This window comes from Anser cygnoides, chromosome 5 (assembly GCF_040182565.1).
Source record: "Anser cygnoides isolate HZ-2024a breed goose chromosome 5, Taihu_goose_T2T_genome, whole genome shotgun sequence".
NCBI lineage: Eukaryota > Metazoa > Chordata > Aves > Anseriformes > Anatidae > Anser > Anser cygnoides.
In genome coordinates, this window is record NC_089877.1 from 17,049,239 (window position 1) to 17,070,257 (window position 21,019).

The following is a 21,019-nucleotide window of genomic DNA, read 5'->3' on the forward strand; positions in this document are numbered from 1 at the left end:
ATCAGCGAGCTGCGGGGCTCAGCCAGTGACAAGAGGCTTATCGCGGCGCCGCCAACCCCGCGCGGCTCCAGCGTGCCGATGGGAGGGGAAGCACCCAGAGCACGCTGCAAAAAAGGAAGGGGACAGTTCCTCTGATGAATTAGGAGCTCCTTCTCCTCCCTGCTCACAGAAACTCAAAGCAGATACCAGATACAGTAAGCGGCCCGTTAAATTGAGTCAGCCGCTACACGAGAGAGGAACGCCCACGGCACGAACCCAGATGTGCCCCTTGTGTACGCACGCATCGATTAAGGCCCGTGCTGTCACTGGGAGCAGGCAATCAATCCTGAAGGGCTGGTTGCTGATCTCTAGCCAGGAGAAGCCTCCCAGCTACACGGGGGATTGTGCAAGCCTGAATCTACTCGCACGCTTCCCCCTTGCTCCCTTGGCGGAGCGATGTGCTTACAGATAATGCTTTTAATGTCCATTTACTGATGTAAATTACAAAAAAAAAACCAACAATCCCAAGTGCTGATGACATACACACGAATGCAAAATGAATTCGTTATGATTGGTGCTATTACAATGAATAGCAAATGGATTCATAATGGCAGGACATTTAAAAAGTAATGTGTTGCTGGATCCCTTGTCTATAAAAGCGATAACAAGGCAATGGGTGCACCACATAAATTGAAGAGAAACTCACGCGCTGGCAAGCTGCTGCTTCAGAGGCTCCAAAGAGAAATACAAGCGCATGTGGTTTTTAGCACCTCAGCTGTGCAATTATAGTTGCTCTGTACGACAATGGATCTTTCTCCACCTCTGAACCTGAGCCAGGTACGTCATGTAGACCACTTCCAGAGCAGAAGCGTTCCCTGTAGGATACTTGGTACTGCCTTATCCAATCTCGTTTTCAGACATCTGAAGAGAGATGCTTTCTAACAACCCCCTGGGAAATTTTACACAGTCTCTGAGACGTTAAGGGTAGGAATGAGGGCCTGTAATTCAACCCAAATCTCTTCTCTTCATTTGTTCATCTACAGACGGGATTAGGTCTGGAGGACGTCCGAGGCATGCAAGCTTCATTCCCACCATTACAACGAATCAGCCAGCAAAGAGCAAAGTCATCTTCCCGAAGGCAAAGCCCTGGCTGCTAACAAGCTCACCTAAGTGCAAAAATATGCGAGGGAAGTTTATGAGCCTACAAGCACAGACTAGCTAGCCAGAAACACTCCCTATGTCAGGCATCCAAAGCCTCCCCTGGAAATGCCAAATCTGGGGCAATCCCAGCTTCACACCCTGCAACCCTTAAGGCAGGTTTTGGGAAGAGTTTAAAGGACATCTCTTCAGGAAGAGCGCGTCAGCAGGGCACAGAGCACACGAAACTCACAGCACTCCCTCACAGCACCCCCCTCAACAGCACAAACTGCCTTCAAAAGAGACGGCGGGGAAGAGGAACCACTGCTGCGGCTTTCTGCTCCTCCTCTTCCCTTCTTCAGGGTGTGTGGCTTCTGTGGGCACCCAGGCTCACCCTCTGGGGCTTCCCACTCCGAAAGAGCCAGAGACAGGCAGGGAAGAGCTGCCCCGTGTCCGCGCTGCCTCCCTGCCGCTGCAGGCTGGGTGGTTGCGCTGCTCAGTACCACCGGTGTTGATTTTGGCTCAGTGCCCCCAGCGTTTTATGGACGTTGCAAACCCTGTGGCCCTCGCCACGGAGAGCAAGAAGTCAGAGCTCCCGTGAGCCTCCCCAGGCTTGTGAGAAACACGGCGGCCACCATAAATGTATTTTCCTACTGTTCTGATGATGAAAAGCTTCATTTTTAACACTGACAGGCCAGAACAGGGTGATGGAGCTACATTTTAAGCTTTCTCTATAAATTGAAAAAGAGCTCAAAACTCCTTACTTTTTTGTCCTTGAAAAGGGAACAACCATTTTCTGGCGCTTTCTTAAGTTGATGTTCCTGGGAATGCTTTGACAGCAACAGCATTTATGACCTTGGCAATTTTATTTAAAAAAATTAAAAGCTCAGATGCCGGGAACACGTAGGTTTGAGCTCTCATACACAGCAGCAATCTCTGTGTACAAGTGCCTTGAAATTTCTGTAGAAGTTAGTGGTCTTTATGCTGTAAGCTGCTTTCAGAAATAGGTGATTCAGGTGTTCCTGTGTGCTTATAAAACGCGACTCCATCCACAAGTAATTTCACAGGAGCTCGGTAAACTAACTTGAAAACATCTCCCTCTCGTATTTGCTACAGGGTGCTAACACACAAGAGACTTTCATTCAGCAGCTCTGCTTTCATGCTTGTAAATTCACTTTGCTTCAACATCAATGTTTTTGTAGAAAAAAATCACACTACACTCAAGCCCAAAGAGATGCTCTTGTGGATTTCTGAAAAGGCAGCCAGAAAGCAGCCCGTAATAGAAACTCACTCACAAGCTGTGCCACGGCTGCTATTGCTTGGTAATATCCAAAATTACTGCTACAGAGAATTCATCAGCAGCAGGGTACCCTCCTTTGTGATTTTTTGCTGGCTTCCAAACTCAGTATGGAATAAAACAAGGTACCACCACACAGGCCTCCCACCGTGTTTCCAAACGCAGCCACGAAGCTGCCCTGCTCCATCCTGGGATGTATTTCCCCTCCTGTTTGTGCCTGGTTTTTGATGCAGAGGGAGAATCTGACACTTCTTGTTCTGAATTTGCAGGACACAGTTCTCCCTCTGTCAGAGGACGGCTCCATGACTCTGGCACGTGAAGAGCAGACAAGAGCTGCTCCTTCCCAAGTGCAACAAAAAATGCGCTGTGCCAGACTTTAAAGCAGGTGGGCACCATGGGCAGCATGTCGCAGTAAAACTGTGGAGATTGCAGAGGCAAATTGAAAAAAAAAAACACAACAACAACAACAACAAACTTTTAAGAAGTCTGTTTGGCAATCCCGTACTCAGGCTGGATGCTGAATTACAATCAGCTGAAAAGTTCCATCTTCCAAATACAAAAACCTTTTACAGTCTTATCACAACCCTACCACGACAGTGGACGAGGACCCGTTTTGCACATTTTCCCTCATATCTATCTCACTTTGACAGTAAACCAAGCCAGTGAAAAAATCTAAACACTAAGAATCCCCCTTCCCTGTAATAGCCTTCCCTCTGGTTTATTTTGTACGGGCGCACAGTAAAACACCGCTCGTACTTTGGTTCAGGGATGACAGAACACCCAGACATTAAAAAAAAAAAAGTGGTTTCCAAAGAGCCTGATGGGAAAAAAAAAGTGATTCCATGAAAGTGAGAGAAAAAGGGTAAGCAACTTCTGGTCTCGACTAGCCTGGAGCGGAGGGGAGCAGGCATCCCAAACCCTCAGGCCCCACGCTGAGGTCTTCCTGGACAGACAGCCTTCAGCTGAGCAAACGCAGCAGGGTCCAGCGCAGGAGCACTGGATGAAACTCTCAGCCTGACTTCTGGGACGCCAGAAGAGATGGCCTGGTGTTACCTTCTAACCTTACCGTCCGATAGCTCACCGAAATCATGCCTCTCCCCTCCTCACTTCTTCTTGCGGCTGTCCAGCAGAGCGTTGACACGCGCTTTACTCCAGGCAAGCATTGCCCAACAAACGGCAGCAGAGTTAATTGGCCTTAACAGCGAAACCCTAGGTTAAACCACAGACGCTCCAGTTTTTTAGCAGACGATGAAGCAATATTTACAGCTTTCAAACTAAAGAAACATGATCGGTGGTTTTGTTTACTCACTGAAGTGGAGTAAACTCACTGCTATCTCTGCTGACACAGATTCTGACCTGGTTTATCTATGCAGAAAATGCAATTGCATTATCTACTGTTTGGCAAGAGTCTTTTTTTTTTTTTTTTTTTAATTAGACTTAAGTATGATACATTAGGTAAGAAGAAACCAAGAGCCTCTGAAATCTGGAATTGAGATTTCTGAGTGGTGAAAAGTTATACTGGCTATGAATTCCTTCCAGGTTCACCAAGGAATCCGTGATCATCAGTCTTCAGTCCTTAGTGCTGTTAGCACAGACAGGATGAGCAGATACGACAGCATAACTGGAATTCCACTATGCCTGCAGCTGGCTAAAATAAAGCAATAAAATATCGTGAGGCCACAAGACCTCCTTCCATGATTTCCCTTTCCAGAAGTATGAAAATCCTATTTGCCACTCAACTGAGACACACGAATATATTGAAAACCTCCAAAATGAATAAGCGGCTATTCCACTCTGAGCTGGTAACTCATCATGGCCTTTGAGAAAGGTATTTGGGGAGAAGAGAAAAACTATTCTCTCCTGTCCAGGAAATGTAACTGTGGCACTAAAAGGATGACTGCAAGCCCTCCTCTGCTCACTTCAGGGCTCTTTTTCTCTGTTGTTAACTTAATTATCTTACCATCTAAACAGATAAGCAATTTATTGGTATTTCAGGCATTAAAACACCCTTCAAGAAGCATTTCTTGAGCACACAGACAATCTCGTGCTCTTAAGTTCATGAAGTCAACCAAAATGATGTTCTCAGGCATTTCACCCTTTCCCTGGCTCAAAACATACATTAATAACATTTAACACAAAATATCTTACACAAATCCCAAAGTACATTACACGGCAGCAGCGACAACTCGGCAGTTTGTTGCACCAGTCCTATCTATGGATGCACGTGCATAAAAACATTACAACTTGGTGCTATGTGGCTCATAAGTAAATTGCATCAAAATATACTTAACCGCAGCTCATTACCGCTGTGCTGAAAGAGTTACAACCTCCATAAATCTGAAGTACTGTTTCCTTACTTCTTTTTCTGCATATTATCTGAAAGGTAAATGAGATATCAAGAAACCGAGAGGATAAACAAAGTTTTATTTATTTAGTTTTGTACTAAAGCAGTTAAACACACAACTTGTATGCAAGAGAGGTTCTGAATCCCCTTGGCAAACTCTCGAGGGGTTTTACACCACTGCGCTCCACTACAATAAATCAATACCTTTCAAGTAAAACCAACAGCGACATTCAAGATTCTACCACCTGGCACATCTTACTTTTTGGGGTAGAGCTGGCTTGTATTTTTAACTTTAAAAATATTTCTAAACGGTGGTAGAGTTTGCTGTGGAAGGGTTATCACTGGTGGGATGGGACTCTTGTCTGCACATTTAGCAAAATGAGGAGGATTCCTGACCCATAACTGAGATGCCTCTGCAGGCCAGCAGTGCCAATAATAAATACCAGCTGGTTTTCCTGCTCAGCGCTGGTCAGCACCTCTCCCATGCTGGAAGGGAGAAGCTCCCAGGCTGTCGGTGCCCTGGACGTTGCAAGAGGATGTTTACAAGCAGCACAGCAGAGATGAAATGAAAACAGATGGTAGACAGATGTGAGCGGAGTCAGCAAGGGGAAAGCTGCCTGGAAATGTTTTTAGCAATGCCACTCTCTGGCTCACCCCAAACCACCCCACAAGCATCAGCAGAGATAGGAGGAAGACTAACGCTACAAGAAAAAGGATCTACATTGCTTACAGGGTGTCCCGAAGAGGCCTGAATTTTCACACGTTGATCAAACTAAAACCAAGCACCCTTTCCTGTTCCTTTGCGTTACCTTTTTGAGCACAAGAGGTCACACACGACAGCAGCACCCGTGCTCCCTGATGAGGGCAGCAGTATTCTCACCAGGGGAGCTGGAGAGCTGTTCAAACAGCCATTCATCTCTGACGAGCTCTGGACAGCTATTGTCCACGTTACAGACAGACAAAGAGAGGCAGGCATTGAGGGCTATGCTTCCAGGGGGAAAGCTGCTGATGTAAGGAGGGCTCCCGGGGGAGCTACCTGCCTGCCTGCCCTCGCTGCTCCGACTGCTGCACCGGACTCCCTCAATCCCAAGTTTTCACTGCTGATGCACGGCGCCTGGGCAAAGGAAGTGGGCACAGGTTTATCAGCTTGCTACCATGGAATGAGTAAATGTCACGTCTCCATCTTTTAAAATGAGATCTACTCCTCGCATGCCCTTACCAGACAGCAGAAGGTAATTTATTTCTTTAGAACAAAAGCTTGGATATATCGCCCTAGCAGCCTGCTGCATTATGACCCCCACGCTAATCTTATTAAGAGAGAGGTTACTGGGCTCTTTGTTGGTGAACAGCACATTAATGAGATCTCCTTGAAATAATCCCATCTCTAATATGCAGGGAAAATTACATTTTCCAGCGTAATTACTATGTCAGTCAAAAACCCCAACTCCATCATTAATTGCTTTTCTCCAGATTCCAACAGCTTCTTGTCAAGCGGCACAACTCCGGGAGGAGGAGGGCGGGGGGGGAAAGAAACACGGGAAGTTTATCTTATGAAATCAAACCTACGGCGCGTGGGGGAGGCTGTGCCTGGATGGAGCCTGTTGTGTTAGAAGCGGGAGCTGCTGGCATCCCCGGGGCACCGCAGCGGAGCTGGTGCCCGGGCACAGCCTGGCAGGAGGGGATGCTGCTGGGCAGAGGCGCGAGGAGAGCGGTGCCCGCGCTCCCCAGGCTCCCGCAGCCCCCGGTGAGCCGGTCAGACAGAGCAGGCTACAGAGGGCTCGTGGCTGAAGGACGGCAGGGTGACCCTGCACCCACAGCACTGTCACTGACTCACCTGCAGTCAGTAAGGGCGCTCGCCTCCTTCCTTAAACTTCGGGTGTTGCACATTTGTCTTCAAATAAAAAAAAAAAGTTCCACGGTGGTTGGCTCCCACCTGTCCGTCTGAAGATCTCTTTGAGGAAATAAACATGGTGATGTGAAATGGGAAGCCAAAACTGACACCTCGCATGTGCAAAATATGGCCATTTCTCCCTACGTCAATCTGCAGTAAGTGCATAAATGCTTTGCCTGATAACAAAAGCATGCCATGACCAGAGACCCCAGTTCAGCAAATACAAGGCCTGGGGCAGGACATGAGAACAAAAACAAAGGACGTAGGCCACCAGTTTGGGTTTTTGGCAGCATTTGGGTTAGATTGGAGAAATGACAGCCTTCCTCTAAGAGTTCTCCAGCTCCCTGTACCCCCTGAGACCCTTTGTTTGGGGAAATCACATCCCCCCAGTACAGGGAGAATCCTTGGGGGGTCTTGCAGAAGCTTTGAATCACCCCAGCTGTATCAAGGTATTTGAACGGGCCTTCTTCTCTGCATCTGACTCATTAACTCGTTACTGAAAGATAAATCTGTGTTTTTTTTTTTTTTTAAACCCATTTCCCCAGCTTTTAAATACCACACTATATCAGAGGGAAAAACACAGTATTTCAGGCTAATTCAGATTACTTTGTGTTACTGAGGAAAAATGCATGTTTTTAAGACCTCACTTAGGCCTTCACCTCATACAACACAGAACAACAGTATTTTGACGAAGATGCCACAGTGTAAGTGCCCAGATAAACTTAAGTGATTTTATCTGGTTTTTCATTTTTTTTTCGGTCAGCACAAAGTCTACCATCTGGGCTCCATCGTAAAACGAATATGAAATTTTATTACAAACCATATGATACCAGCAGGAGTAGAGAAAGTTGAAAACAGCATGAATGTTTAATACTGGGCACTGAAGTAAAACACTCTCCCCTTCTCTATTATTTATTTTCTTGGGCTTTTGTAAAACCCAGACCTCCCTCAGCCTGCCTATCCTGACAATTGCTTCAATAACGCCTATTAACAGGAACAGCCTCACAACCAAATTCATGCAAATCAAAAGAGTCCACTGATAATTAAAATGGGTCAGATCCTCATTAGAGATGTTTGTCCCATCCTTACTGACAGGTCATCAAGTGAAAGAGCCCTTGCAAAATAGCGTTTGTTAATTATGGGCAAAGTGGACTGAACAACATTCGAAGACTGGAAATGATGTGGTCATAAAAAATTGCCTGGGCATTTGAAGAGTCAATCACATCTATGGCAAAAATAAAATTAACAACAAAAACATGACACTCTGCAAGGATTTTCATTTCGTCCACATGAACTTGCGGGCTTTAATTTCCCAGGTGATGTATTGACTATTTTTGGATGAAATGCTGGATCATTTATAGCTAAAACTCTGCTCGACTATTAAAATGAAAATATATTGAACAGAAAGATAGGTCAGAGCAAAGCGCTTCAGTCAGCTAACCGGCTGCTTGGTGAGAAAGGAGCATCGTATCCTGACTCCCCAGCCAAATCCTACCTTTAAATCAGGCTGAGAAAGTAGCTCACTGATTCCTGCTGCTTTCCTATCACGAGCCAACAGATGTTAATGCCAGCAGTACCACAAGGCACTCACCGCAGCTCTTAAAGGGATTGTAGGGTGGTCAATTCTCATACTGAGTTCAGCAGCTCTAGAGAGATATTGTTTCAGGGCACGGAGCCATCCTTACTAATAAGGATTTCATAAATAATTATCAGATGCTCTCTGACATAAGCCAACCTCCTTGAAAAAAACCACCGTGAATACCCAGAGACAGAGGTTTACCGTGTAGTTTTTCCTCCTGTGCCCAACCTCTTCCCTACCCAGCCATTGTGGGATCACCACCGACAGCCACGTCCACAAAGGCATGTCTGAAAGCTCCCACGAGGGACACAAGCTACAGCAGCCCCCTGTTTTCACAGAGCATGGCCTGCAGGATTAGCCAGCTTTGCCTCCAGAGCAGCGCTCAGACACCCCAAAAAACCATTCCCAAACCTGTCTCTCTCTCAGGCAGATGAGATTTGTCTTTCAGGAAGTGACTTCAGTCATACAACACAGACCAAAGTGTGGTTATCTGGGTTTTTATTTCTGCCTGCCTGTTCTGAACTGACCTCCCTTCCCTTCTTTAAATAACATGCAGAAGGTATGCTAAAAAAGTATGTGGCGTGTAGGCTACCACTAAAGATGCTAGAAGAAAATGAAAGCGTGAGGATATACGGAGAAGACTGCTGTTAAATCCAAGCTATAATAAATTAATTTAGCCTCACTAAATAAACACAATAAGCAATTATTAACAGATCACTTCACATGTTCTGCTTTGAACAAGAGTCTGTCAGAAACATGCTGAAGCTTACAGAGTGAGAGCTGTGATTACTGAGCTATTTATTCTGAAAATCAGTTACTACTTTGCTTTATTAAAAACGAAGCCAGAAGAACTGCCTAAACTTATACAAAACTCTTTTGTCTTACATAAGGGGAGAAGAGGCAAAGAAACGACTTGGTTTATCTGCACTGCAGGAGGACTTCACATGTCAGTCCTACGTGAATGCCTGAGCAATGAGTGGCTATATGCCCTCACATCCCGTGCCTCCCTAGCCCCACGCCACATGCCTGTGTTTCTTCATAAGTGTAGTGAATTTAAGATAACACAACTACAGAGCAATGAATCCGTAAACTGAAAAGAAGAAAGAAACAGCTGAAGCATTGCAGCTGTTCTTTGTGCCATGAAGTGACTGGAGAAGCACTCCGTGTGTCCACTGTGCAGCAGTAGACAAGAATTAATGAAATACATGCTTCAAAATAGATGTTGCTCAGGTCACCAGTACGAATGCTTTACTCAATGTCAGCTATCTCTAATGAAAATGCTAACAGTGAAGTGAAAAGAAGCCAAAATCTCCCATTAGGTATGCTTAGGGAAATTGGGAATTATCTTGTTTAATTTCAAAATTACACTATTCTCACCACAGCATGAGAGGAATCAGAACTTTGTTCCCAGTATGAGAAAGACTATCGGCTCTGAAAGAACAGCAGCAGTATTTTTAAAACTAAGCTATTACCCCCCACGAGGAGTTCCAGCACAGGAAATGTTGAAGTTCTCCGCATTTGCTACTGTGAACTGCTAAGATGTTATCATTTGAGTTTCCAACTATTTTGTGCCTTTTTTGTATACATTGCATTACTAAAGTAAAGTGTGGCTTCTACTGGGAACAGGAAAAGTGACATGAGCATTATAGGGAGCCTGTGAGCTGTAATATTACTTCTCGATATATAAAAGATAGGGTAAATACTTTACTTGCCTTCAAATCAAGCAAACCACTTGCTTTTTTCATCACCACAAGAAGATTGGGTATTTGGACTGGTAGGCTTTTCCGTGACATTTCCCACAGTTTAACATTTTCCCCTCATACAAGGTAAGGAAAAGATAAAGCCCAGCTGAACAGAAAGAAAACTCGGGAAGAATAGAAAGAAAATAAAATGTTTCTTCAAAACAGGAAGCTTCCTGTTTAAACATCCACTCTTAAAACCTATTATTTGCAAAACCCTTTTAAAAACGATTAAGCACTAGTTAAATCCCCATTTCCAGCCACATCAATATGCCCCCACTCAAGCCATTTCTAATCAAACTGAGACAGAAGAAGGGCAGATGGAAAGACAATGGACAACTACTCCCCAGTGGCCAGCTAAGCTATTAGCGCAGTATTGGTCTGTGTAAGGTGAGCAGATTGTTCTGGTTTGTAATTTATTCTTCTGCTAGGATCCTGTTAACATCTCTTTACTGTAATGGAGACAGCTTTAGCTCAGCTTGTATTCCCCAAAGGCAGTCCAGGGTTGAATGGGTGCCCAAAGTCACTTTTGGAAGGCATTTTAACAACAGGGATCGTCCTTGATACATAAAATTGAAGGGTCTTTGTAAATGAGGCCGCAAAAGCAGCCCATGGCTGTAAAAACTAGCATTAGAGTCCAATATCACTAAACCTCAGATGGCTCCGTGCAGGCTCCGTACAGCACGTGCTCTACCAGTGCTCAAGGTTCATTTTGTCCTTGTCTAATTTAGACTGGCCTCTTCAGCTTTCTTAGAGGCACGTGTCAGATGCTTAGAATAACTACTGCTGGATCCTGGAAAATAAGCAACGTGGAAGGAAAATATTGTTTCCTGGCACACTGCAGTGTATTAGCATTAACAACATAGAAATGGTTGACGAAAACAACGCTATGAGAAAAGCCATTCGTTATGTTGCAGGGAGGATTGAAGATAAATGGCAAAAGCGAAGGCATTCTGAGTTAGCCATTAAGGCAGAGAAAATTGCCTTTCGCATTTCCAGAGGAGCTTTCGTCATGCTACAGAACAGCAGTAAAACACAACGCCCACGTAGAAGGCAACAATACAAGGTGCGGGGAAGGCGGAAAACCAAGGACATCAAGGAAGCACCCATCTCACAAACTGACTTTAAAGGTTTTACCTGTGAGACGTGCACTTTTACACAAAGTAAGTCACGTAGACCAGAAGGCTGGGGCTGTAGCCCATTCTCCACCGGGACATCAGAACAAAAGGTGCCCACAGGAAAGGTAAGAAGAGACCAAATGCCCTGGCTCTTGGGCCAGCGCTTCCCACCTTCAGATAGGCTTCTGTCTACCTGACCTCCTCACCCGATGCCATTTGAGCAGTACCTGTGGAGCCAGACTGCCTTTTGCAATTACTACTCGCTTTGCCGCAGCAGACAGCCCCACTGACAGCTGCCACAGCCGACGTATAAAAGGTCTCACGCTCAGTTGCAAATTATTTCTAAATCCATTGCAAGGTAGCCTCTGATGCAGACTTTGAAAAAATTTCAGGCGTATTCTATTTTCAAGGCTTATATTTAACTAATACGGTAACTCCTGATGATTTTTTAAAAAGCAAAATATAAATATAGACTCCAAATACAGACTACAGAGAGAGCGTCTATACCAGTATATTATGTTTATATAAACATACACATCATGTATATATTTCTAAATATAATTCTCAAGTTTCACATTCTAACAAATGCATCTTTAATGTTGGTACATAGGGTGAAGAGGCAGGGACAGAGGAATAAACACTTCATATAATTGCCTGTAGCAGATAGTCTTGCACAGTCTGGGGCTCAAACAATTCAAACTGGTAGACGAACTGCAGCTGCAGTTCTCAGTGTTATTTTTAACACCATTTCCCCACTCAGGCTGTCTTGTCGCCTCTCTCCATCTCAGAGCACGCATTAAACCGCAGTCCGATAGTGTTATCAGCACCTTTGTCAACAAAATATACTTGTCTCCTCGGGATGGTGAAATGTGTGTCACAAATGAATGAGATTTCTGGAGTTCAGCAGCAATCTACAGGGAAGTGTTAATTAGAACAGACCGAGTCAGAAGGAAGCTCAACAGACGCAAACTAATTAGCACCAACGAGCATAGCAGGGCAGCTCTGTGGAGGCAGCACTCCATCACTGGCTTCTAAGAAGTTAGCACTCCTGCCTATTTCCGGGCTTCAGTCTCAAGATGACATGAAAACATATGTTATCAGACCAAGAGCCCCACAATCAACAGGAAGATCTGCTTTTTCTCCATCACTCGGTTACCCTCATCAACACATTCCTACCGCAGCATCCACAAAATCACAGACCTTCAAAATTTCTCTGACATAGGGGACTGTGGGTCCCCAGAAAGGGAGGCGTCCTGTTGAGCCTCGGCTGGACTCGCAGTCTGTAGCTGCTACCAGTTTCCTCAGGGAATTTAAGACCACTGGGCATCAACGCAGAATTAAAACGGACGGCTTCAGTGCGGAACAGAAAGGGTTTGTAGAAGTTTGGCGGAAATGTGGGAAAAGGACTTGAATGAACCATTCAGTATGCCAGCTTGCGAGCTTACAGCTTAAATATTGCTGCCTAACTGACATTAGTCAAGTAAACAAATGCTTTCCAAGTGTTGCATCAGATGTTGTCCAGATGAATTCCCATTTTTCCCAGATGCAACCTAGCAGATGGACTGGTACACAAGTAATTTTGTAACCAGACAAATAAGAGGCTGGAGATGCTGAAAACAATAGGATAAAACAAAGCAGTACAAAGCATATCCAACGCTTGTTTCTCACATTCATGTACTCACTGATTTCCTAATTTTAGATGAAAGAATTTCAGATTAAGTACAAATTATAGATAATTCTAGTAACCAATGGGTCGGCATCTATAGTTTCCATTGCTTCAGGCTTACAGTATTATTTTTAACTCTATGACTATATATGAGAGAGCCCATACCCACAAACATGTAAGATTTCAAGAAACTTATCTGCTAAATTCTGCCTTTGTACCATGGCTATCTCAAACACTGCATGGCCACCAGCTGCACGACTGCTCACATTTCCCTCTGCCAGCAGCCCAAGCTCCATCTTGATTCAAGCACATAATTCCTTTAATAAACATAACAATGCTAGAACTCTTTGGTATCTTGTCTTCTTACTTCTTTTGCTTAAGAACCTACTTCATCTGAGGTTATAAATTTTCTTTTCCTATCCTGCCTAAATAAAGCCAGTGTGTATATTGAGCACAAGAAAATTAAAGCTGGATCCTAAATAAACACAAATCAAAGCATAGGTCCAGCCAAAGCTAATGGGAGCTCTGAAAGCATAGCATGGGCTAAGGAAAAAAAAGAAATTAAACATGCTTTTAGATACAAACATTTGAGCATTTTAACCACAAGCACCTCTTGGCACAAAATGAATTAGAACGATCTGGTTTCTCAGCATTAATGCTGTGACCAGTCCCCGCTGGCCCACTCAACTTTCTAAAAGCATCTGCTCTCAAAACTGAGCTTCTGGTATCAAAGGAGGTAGGATGAGAAAGGCAGAACAAATTAAGTGTTCTTGCCTGCCTTCCTCAGCTTGGCCCTGCCAGGGGAAAAAAGAGAAGGACGAGGCTGTTAGGTTCAGCACTTCAGAAAACCATCCTTTCTGAACCAAGCACTTCAGCAGTAGGAGTATGTACCACCTGCTGTCACTAGGAGAGACAAGACCTTACATTCTTATAGCTGAGGGCATCATACTCGCATATGACTGGATCAAGAAGGAGTTAATTGTAGAATCATTAAGGCTGGAAAAGACCTCCGAGGTCACCTGGTGCAACCATTCCCCAACCACCAGTATTACCCACTAAACCACGTCCCTAAAAATGGGCCAAATGCTTTTATTACTGCATTTAAATAGCACAACAATATACAATCACAGCAGTTTACAAAGAATTTAAATACATGTACACCCTCTTCAAGCCCTGTTTTCTCCCCTTTTACAGTAGTAGAGAACTGGGACTGATATAATCCACTCCCAGTAGCGCCATGGTACTGCCTGCTGCAGAAAAGAGCTGATCAGCTATCCATCGTGTACTGAAGCAGATGGTGTGTAAATACACAAGAGCCTAACGATACCTAGCATTTCAGAGATCCCATTTCTTTCTCATAGCAGAGTTTAAATTTTGCAGAACACAAGGACAGATTCTTTCTTCTTACAGAACACTGTAATAAGAAAGAACTCCAATCAAGTCAACAAAAGTACAGAGGTGTCAAACACGTATCAGAAGAGAATCGTCATTCTTAAAAGTCATACATGTTTCAGAAGACATCAAGATTACTTACACCAGGTGTTTACACAGTAGAGGACATCGTAACTGCATGAATTACATGATCTTGCATGATCTTTTCTGTTTTTTTTTTTTTTTTTAGCAATAGGCACACACAAAAACCACCCTTTCCTCTGCTCCCCACTACTTTCACCTAGAGAAAAGCAGAGCAACAGAACTGCACTAGGCAAGCTTTGATTTATAATCGCTTAAACAATCTGGAAGGGAATTATATTACATAAACCAAAGCCATCATGCAATTCAACATGTTTCACAAAATTAACCAACTAAACACACACAGCATACCTCAGATCACTTCAAGTATTTACCTTATAGGTTAACTGAAGCCTTATGGACAGCAGTTTGAAAGCCATTAAGACACATTTGCTTAGAGATAATTTTCTTCTTATTATTATTTTTGCATTTACATAAACTAGGATAAGGTAGATTGCTCTCTCTTCTCATTGCTAGCTTTTCGCCATCCATCAGGGCCAGGACAGAAATCTGGCTGGATATGTTCACACATCCCACGATTTTTTTTACCTTTGTCTATATGATGTCAGCAACCAGTGGTAGGCTGACATTGCAAAGGACCTGAGATACAGAGTGAAACACAAAGGCTGTGGTCAAGCTAGGAACTAGTTAGGCCCTTAAAAAGCAAATCCCTTCTCTGAGACTATTCATCAGACTGCTGGCTATAAGAAAGAGAATTGTAAAATCTGGTTTTCTTTTCATTATTATGCAGTCTTACTTAATTTCCTTTCTCCAAGGAGAAATGGGTAAGGGAAACACTGTAACTTTTGTTTACAATTCATTCTAATTCTGACCTCAGAGGGGAGCACAAGTGAGATCTAGGCATGCAATCCATTTCTTTGTCTCGCCTGTACTAAAAGACTCTCAAGTCTGGGTTGCAGGCATCATTGCAAGAGTCACACACAGAGACTTATTTGAATGAAGAGGAGAAAATACAAGAGATTTGCTGCTTCTACCCCCACCCCCACAAATTCTCTTTTTTTTTTCTTTCCTCTAAAACAATAAAAATAATAATAATAATAATAAAAACAACCTCTGCATCCTCAATTGCACAGTCAGGAAAGGAGACCCCAGACACAAATATATTTAGTACCTTACCAAAGGCTACATGTAGCATAAGAGAATCCAAACATCAATTGCTAACACATCAGGGGGCAGCTAGTGAGACACTGGTATAGCTACTCCGAGGTGCCGAGGCATGTAATGATTTGCTCCTTTGGTTTTGGAAAGAGCAGGCAGGCTCCTGCATAAGCCTACCAGTTAGCTTTGTCAGAAAGCTGCACTACGTCCACCTGACTTGATGCAAGATGCTTTAAACTCTCACAGCTGCACAAACTGATTATGAAATGTAACGATGAAATACGCTAATTATCAAATTCCTAGATCAGAATGGTGGCTTTTTTATCCACTTTTATGCAAGTGATCAGCAACAAATTGCTTAAACTGTCTTTTGAACTTACTGTATAACACAGCTGTTACGGTTCTCTGTAGCCATGAGGGTAATTGGGAGACCTTGTGTAGCGCGCAGTTGCTCTAATTTGCTCCACTCTTTATAGCCACTGGAAAGAAGAGCAGAAAGAAGGATCAGCTTTTCTTTATTGTTTCGGTCAGACAGAAAACTCCCCTCTGAATTTTCTTTCAGTTGTTTCTTTGTGGCATGGAAAATTACAAGGGCCTTAGCACACAGTACCTGCTAACACATGGCCCATGCCTACATACTGGAGAGCTTGTGGCCTGCATGGCAAAACCATTCATGACCCAAACACCTTTAGAGTTTCTAGCCAGATGTAGTAAGGTAAAGGTAGTTAAGTACCCGTTCTGGTACGCTGGGCTGTGTACCACTCTGGAGTGCAGAAGGCACTGCAGGATGTGTGAAGTCTTCTGCCAGCACAACCTCTGAGAAACGCGAAGGACAAGGCAGCTTCGTTCACGGTGCTATTCACAAATCACAGCCTGCGCATAAGAGGCAATCCAGATCAATTCATATGGCCAAAATGTGGAGACAAAACCACCTACTTACTAAGTTATTAATTACTTATATTATGAAAGTACCTAAGGTTTCAAGTTCCAGATGCAGCACATTTCATGCAAGTCCTCTAAAGGCCAGTTCAAAAGTATCCAGAGCTTCATACACAAAACCAGGACACCTTGTTTACCACTTGGAGACCGTCACTTGCTGTTACAGATTCTAGCGTACAACCTTCTTTTTAAATGCAAAGCCCCCTGGTGCTAGCCGTAATGATTTGGATTAGCACTGTGATTCTCCTACTGCCAGGGAAATAAAAATCTCATAGTACCACTATCAGAGATTTCTGTGCAACTCAGTGAATAACAGTAAAAGCAGCTGCAAAATAGCAAGTGAACAAAGACTACAGAGATATAATGGTGACTCAACAGTCTTTCAATTCAGCTATTAAAGTGTCTGCAATTCCCTTTATGTTTCAGGTGAATCAAAAGTGATTGAGCAGAATTAATTTCTCCCTGGAGCATTAAAAAATGTTTCAGTCAGACTTGGCTGGGCTCTTTCAAATCTGAGTTTCTGAGTTCATCCCTGCTGTAACACCGATGAACTCAATGTCCAATGAACTCAATTTCAGCAGAGCTGAGTTTTGGAGGACGGAGTTAAAAGAATTATGTGAATTAACAGTGTGTATACTGAGATGATAGGTGTCTAGTTGAAAAATATAAACCTTCAGGAAATACCAGTACTGAAGAGTAAATTCTCTTGGATTCTTACCAAGCATCTGTGCAATGCCAAGCACATGAGGTACTCATTTTGGTTATGGAGCTCTGACTGACTGCATGAAAAAAAATTAAAATTCCATACTGAGACCACAGATATTCGTGCATGCGAACAGCCACTTTATGGGTTTAGCACTAATTTAAACGTCTATTTAGGAGCCCCGTGTGAAGAACAGACTTGAAAGCTCTGGCATGGAACGCTGAAGCCCTGCCTGATATGTGCGTATCCAGCAATTGTACTGTTTTATGATCCTAAGCAGGGCAATTTTCCTCACCTTTCAACACATACCAAAACTAAAACCAGCAAGGGTTTCATGAAGCTTTCACTGAGTGAAGGAAAAGGGAAAACAAATTGAGGAGTAAAATGATTAACGTGGAAAAGTCAAAGCTGTCAGGAGAAAAAACACAGAAGCCACAGGGTTTTCAGAAGTTAACAAGAAAAATACAAATCTGTACATTTTCTAAAAGTTTGGATAAGTTTCTCTTCTCCTTGTCACAATCATAGTTTCTCCTAAATATCTTTGTGTTTTGGATTCAGACCAGGACTATAGAACCAGAGGTGTCATAAGAGACTTATTCCAGGGGCCTGAAGTCTAGCTGTAAGTGAATTTCGGATGGCAGTTTATCCGACCCAAACCTTGGATACCCAATGCTTAGCACTGAAACGGGCAGGCACTAAAAAAGACAATAAAAGAATAACATTTCCCTTTTGGGAAACATTAAAAAAAAAACACAAACACAAATACATTCTAGGATACAAGTGCAAACCTTAACATAACTAAGGATAACATTGGGACATGAAAGGTTTCTGTTTGTATAGAGTGCTAGCTCTAAGGGCAAATTTATTAATGGAAGCTGATTAATAGATAGGCCTATTTGCAGAATAACAAGAAACCCACTTGGTTCAGCTCCCTGAAAAATTATTTTGAGTGAAAATTTAATACATCTCTGCCAGCCCTCCTGTGTGGAACAGATTTGAAGAGAAAATTCAACTATTCTTCACCCACCACTCTCTAGCACATCCCAGCATCATTTACTGCAGCGAGTCCAAAAAGGTAGACTCAGCCTCAGAGCTCTCAAAAATCAGGAGCAGCTCCTATCTCCATACAATCAGGATGATCAGCCTTACTATCTCCCTCTCGTTTGTTTAGCTCTGTTTTCTAAGGGTCTCATTTTCTTTTTGTTAGTTTTTTTTTTTTTTTTGAATTTCTCCATATGTGTATCTGTGCCAGAAATCGAGTTTCTAGACATGCAATTACTCAAAATGACTTATAGCCTCCATGTGAAGAGCTGTAATATTAAGGGAATTAAATATCAAGGCTGCCTTGTGCAAATAAGAATATGGACTGCTCAGACCTATAGCTTATTGTTCTTATCTGCAATGGGCCTAAGCAGAATTCTGCATATGAAGTCTTCAAATTATAATTGATCATATCTATATGCAAATTGTGGCTTGTAGTAGGATACTCTATCAGGCAAGAAGGAAAATTCCTCATTTATCTACCTACCAACTATCCAGGATCCAGGCAATGAGGAGAAAGCTTACAGATACGCAGGCCTTGGGGGATCTAGATGATTTAAGAATGGTGGCTGTAATAATAACAACTAGATTGTTTCTTTTTCAAGGGACACACATGCAATATTGCATCTACAATAGCTCTTGCTTTCAGAAAGCGTTATTACAGAGAAGTGATTGGACTATCGGGAGAACTCTGAGTAGCTGGGAGTCCCTATTTGTCAACTGAGTTATAAAAAATGATAAAGCACTCTTTCAGTTTTTATGAAGCAACAGCATCCCTCAAGAATTTTATGTATGATACACCAGAAATCCTGTATTAAGTGTCTGAAGACATTTGGCTTTTTGCCCCTCATAACCACTAGAAATATGTGGCCATCTAAAGGTAACCACATAACTTATCCTGCCTTATTACTCACATCATGGCTTATCACCCTGGATACTTAGTGGTATTTATGAACATATTCAATGATACAAGCAATAGAAGACTCCACATCTTTGACATCCAAATAAATGCTTTGCTGACTCCTTCTGTAATCCACTTTACAAGTTCTTGTTTTTTACCTCAGTTTTGAGCACATCAGATCATTGAAGGTGGGCGTTTGATTGCCTTTAGATGTCTGCCATCCCAGTGATCAAAGTTGCCAGGTGGACATTGAGGACCTGCAGGAAGCAGTGGCTGCTGCTTGTATCACTGAAGTGCTAGCTGAAATCAAGGTGGAGAACTCTCTGTTCCTCCTGACAGACCAGCTGCCATGCTCTAATTTCTGCAGAATACAGTTCCTTGCCTCTCCACATTACCCACGGATTTTGGGAGAGAGCAATCCATTTCTTAGTTTTATTTTTTATTTTTTTTTTAATGAAGTCTACACTGGTCCTCCTCAAAAGACAGCCAGGATTCAGACAAAGCACACCTGAAACTGATAACTGATCTTCTGCTATACTCCTGGACATAGCCTCTAAGCAGAGTGCATACCAGACTGTGTCTTGAAGGAGTCTGTTTCACCCTGAAACTCATTCTCCCCTCTCCTTGAGTGAATCCTGATTATCCCCAGAAACACAGCCCATATGGCTCATGGGATACAGTGCGGATTTGCTACCAGACCCAGAGGAACACCAACACGTGTTATCTGGACAGAACCTGCAAAAATTTTAAACTCTATTTTATTTCTGATTCTCTGTTCCCTGTCAAACACCACCACAAATGGAATTGGATGAACACTGTATCAGTGAAGAAGAGATTCCAGAAAACAAAATCCTCTCTAAGAAATAATGTACAACTTGATAATGGAGGTGGGATAAGCTAAACCTACACAGGCTTAACAAAACTGACAAGTTCAATTACCAGGTAGTGTCCACTTCCAAATTTATCTCAATTGCAAACAACTAGGCTAAATGCAATAAAAAGAAATTTCATTAATGTAATTTGATTTTAACCAGGAAGGTTTCAAACAGTAATATAAAAGTCAGATTCTTAGTAAAAGAAGTTATGAACAGCTACAGTAGCTGTACTTTCCCAAAACTGTATTGTTCTTCCATTGGTTCAAGGCTTCCTACCTTGCCTACAAAAATATATATATTTGTTGAAAAATCCATTTTATTCATCTTGTCCTAGAAAAAATCATGCAAGCGAGCAGAGGCAGGTTGTGCATCTTAACCAGCACACCCCAGCAAAGTGCCTGTGGTCTGTAGGCACCGGAGAAGGCTCATCAGCACGAGGTTTGTGGTCAGACGGAGCACCTCAGATTGGACAAGCAGTAGAGCTGGGAGATGCAGAGAGGCTCTCAGGCACACAAACCCAAATCAGGCGTTTCCTATGTGTTTGAAAGCATCTCTGATTGTTCCAGCTCTATTTACTCAAAGGACGCCTCTTCTGCCCTAGACTGACAGAGGGACGCGGCCCTGGCAGTCGCCCCCGAGGCCTAAAGCCTCTCCCGCACCTGCGCCAGTCCCGGAAAGGAGCGTCCATCTTGTCAGCCCCCGCCTGCCTCCATAGGCCGCAGCGGGTAGTAACTGGCTTCGCGTACATAAACCAACGCTTCTTAAAAGGCGAGTGGAGACGGCAGGACGAGCCTCAGCACAGGGAACAACACAACGCATTCATTACGCTGACAGCCCACTTTAACACCTCATACAGAAGAATCTGCTAATCCTGATGAATATTCACTTTCCGAGCAGGAGCCTGAAATGCAGTGCATAAATTCACACCTCCCAAATAGGACATCTTTCAGAATCCATCAAAATACAACAGTCTCTAACTTCTTTTCCACTTTGGCATGTCCTTTGTGTTCCAGTTAATTAAAAGTTACCTGTATATAATTATACATACATAGCAAAGAAATCCACACTGTTCTCAATTTGAGGTCTCAGTACTACGGCCATATACATATCACTGGCACATCAGTAAAAGGTATTTTGTATTCTCACCTTAACATATATTATTTATGCAACAAAACACTT

General features: G+C 43.2%; 1 long non-coding RNA gene across 1 annotated transcript; it reads right to left on the reverse strand.

Moving 5' to 3' along the window:
- Window positions 1-1,118: 1,118 nt before the first annotated feature.
- LOC106044398 (uncharacterized) lies at window positions 1,119-20,673 on the reverse strand. The gene is made up of 5 exons (XR_001212243.3): window positions 20,500-20,673; window positions 16,115-16,254; window positions 15,762-15,860; window positions 4,705-4,789; window positions 1,119-4,061 (listed from the first exon to the last, which is right to left on the reverse strand). It is a non-coding gene; the product is annotated as an uncharacterized lncRNA (long non-coding RNA).
- Window positions 20,674-21,019: the final 346 nt, after the last annotated feature.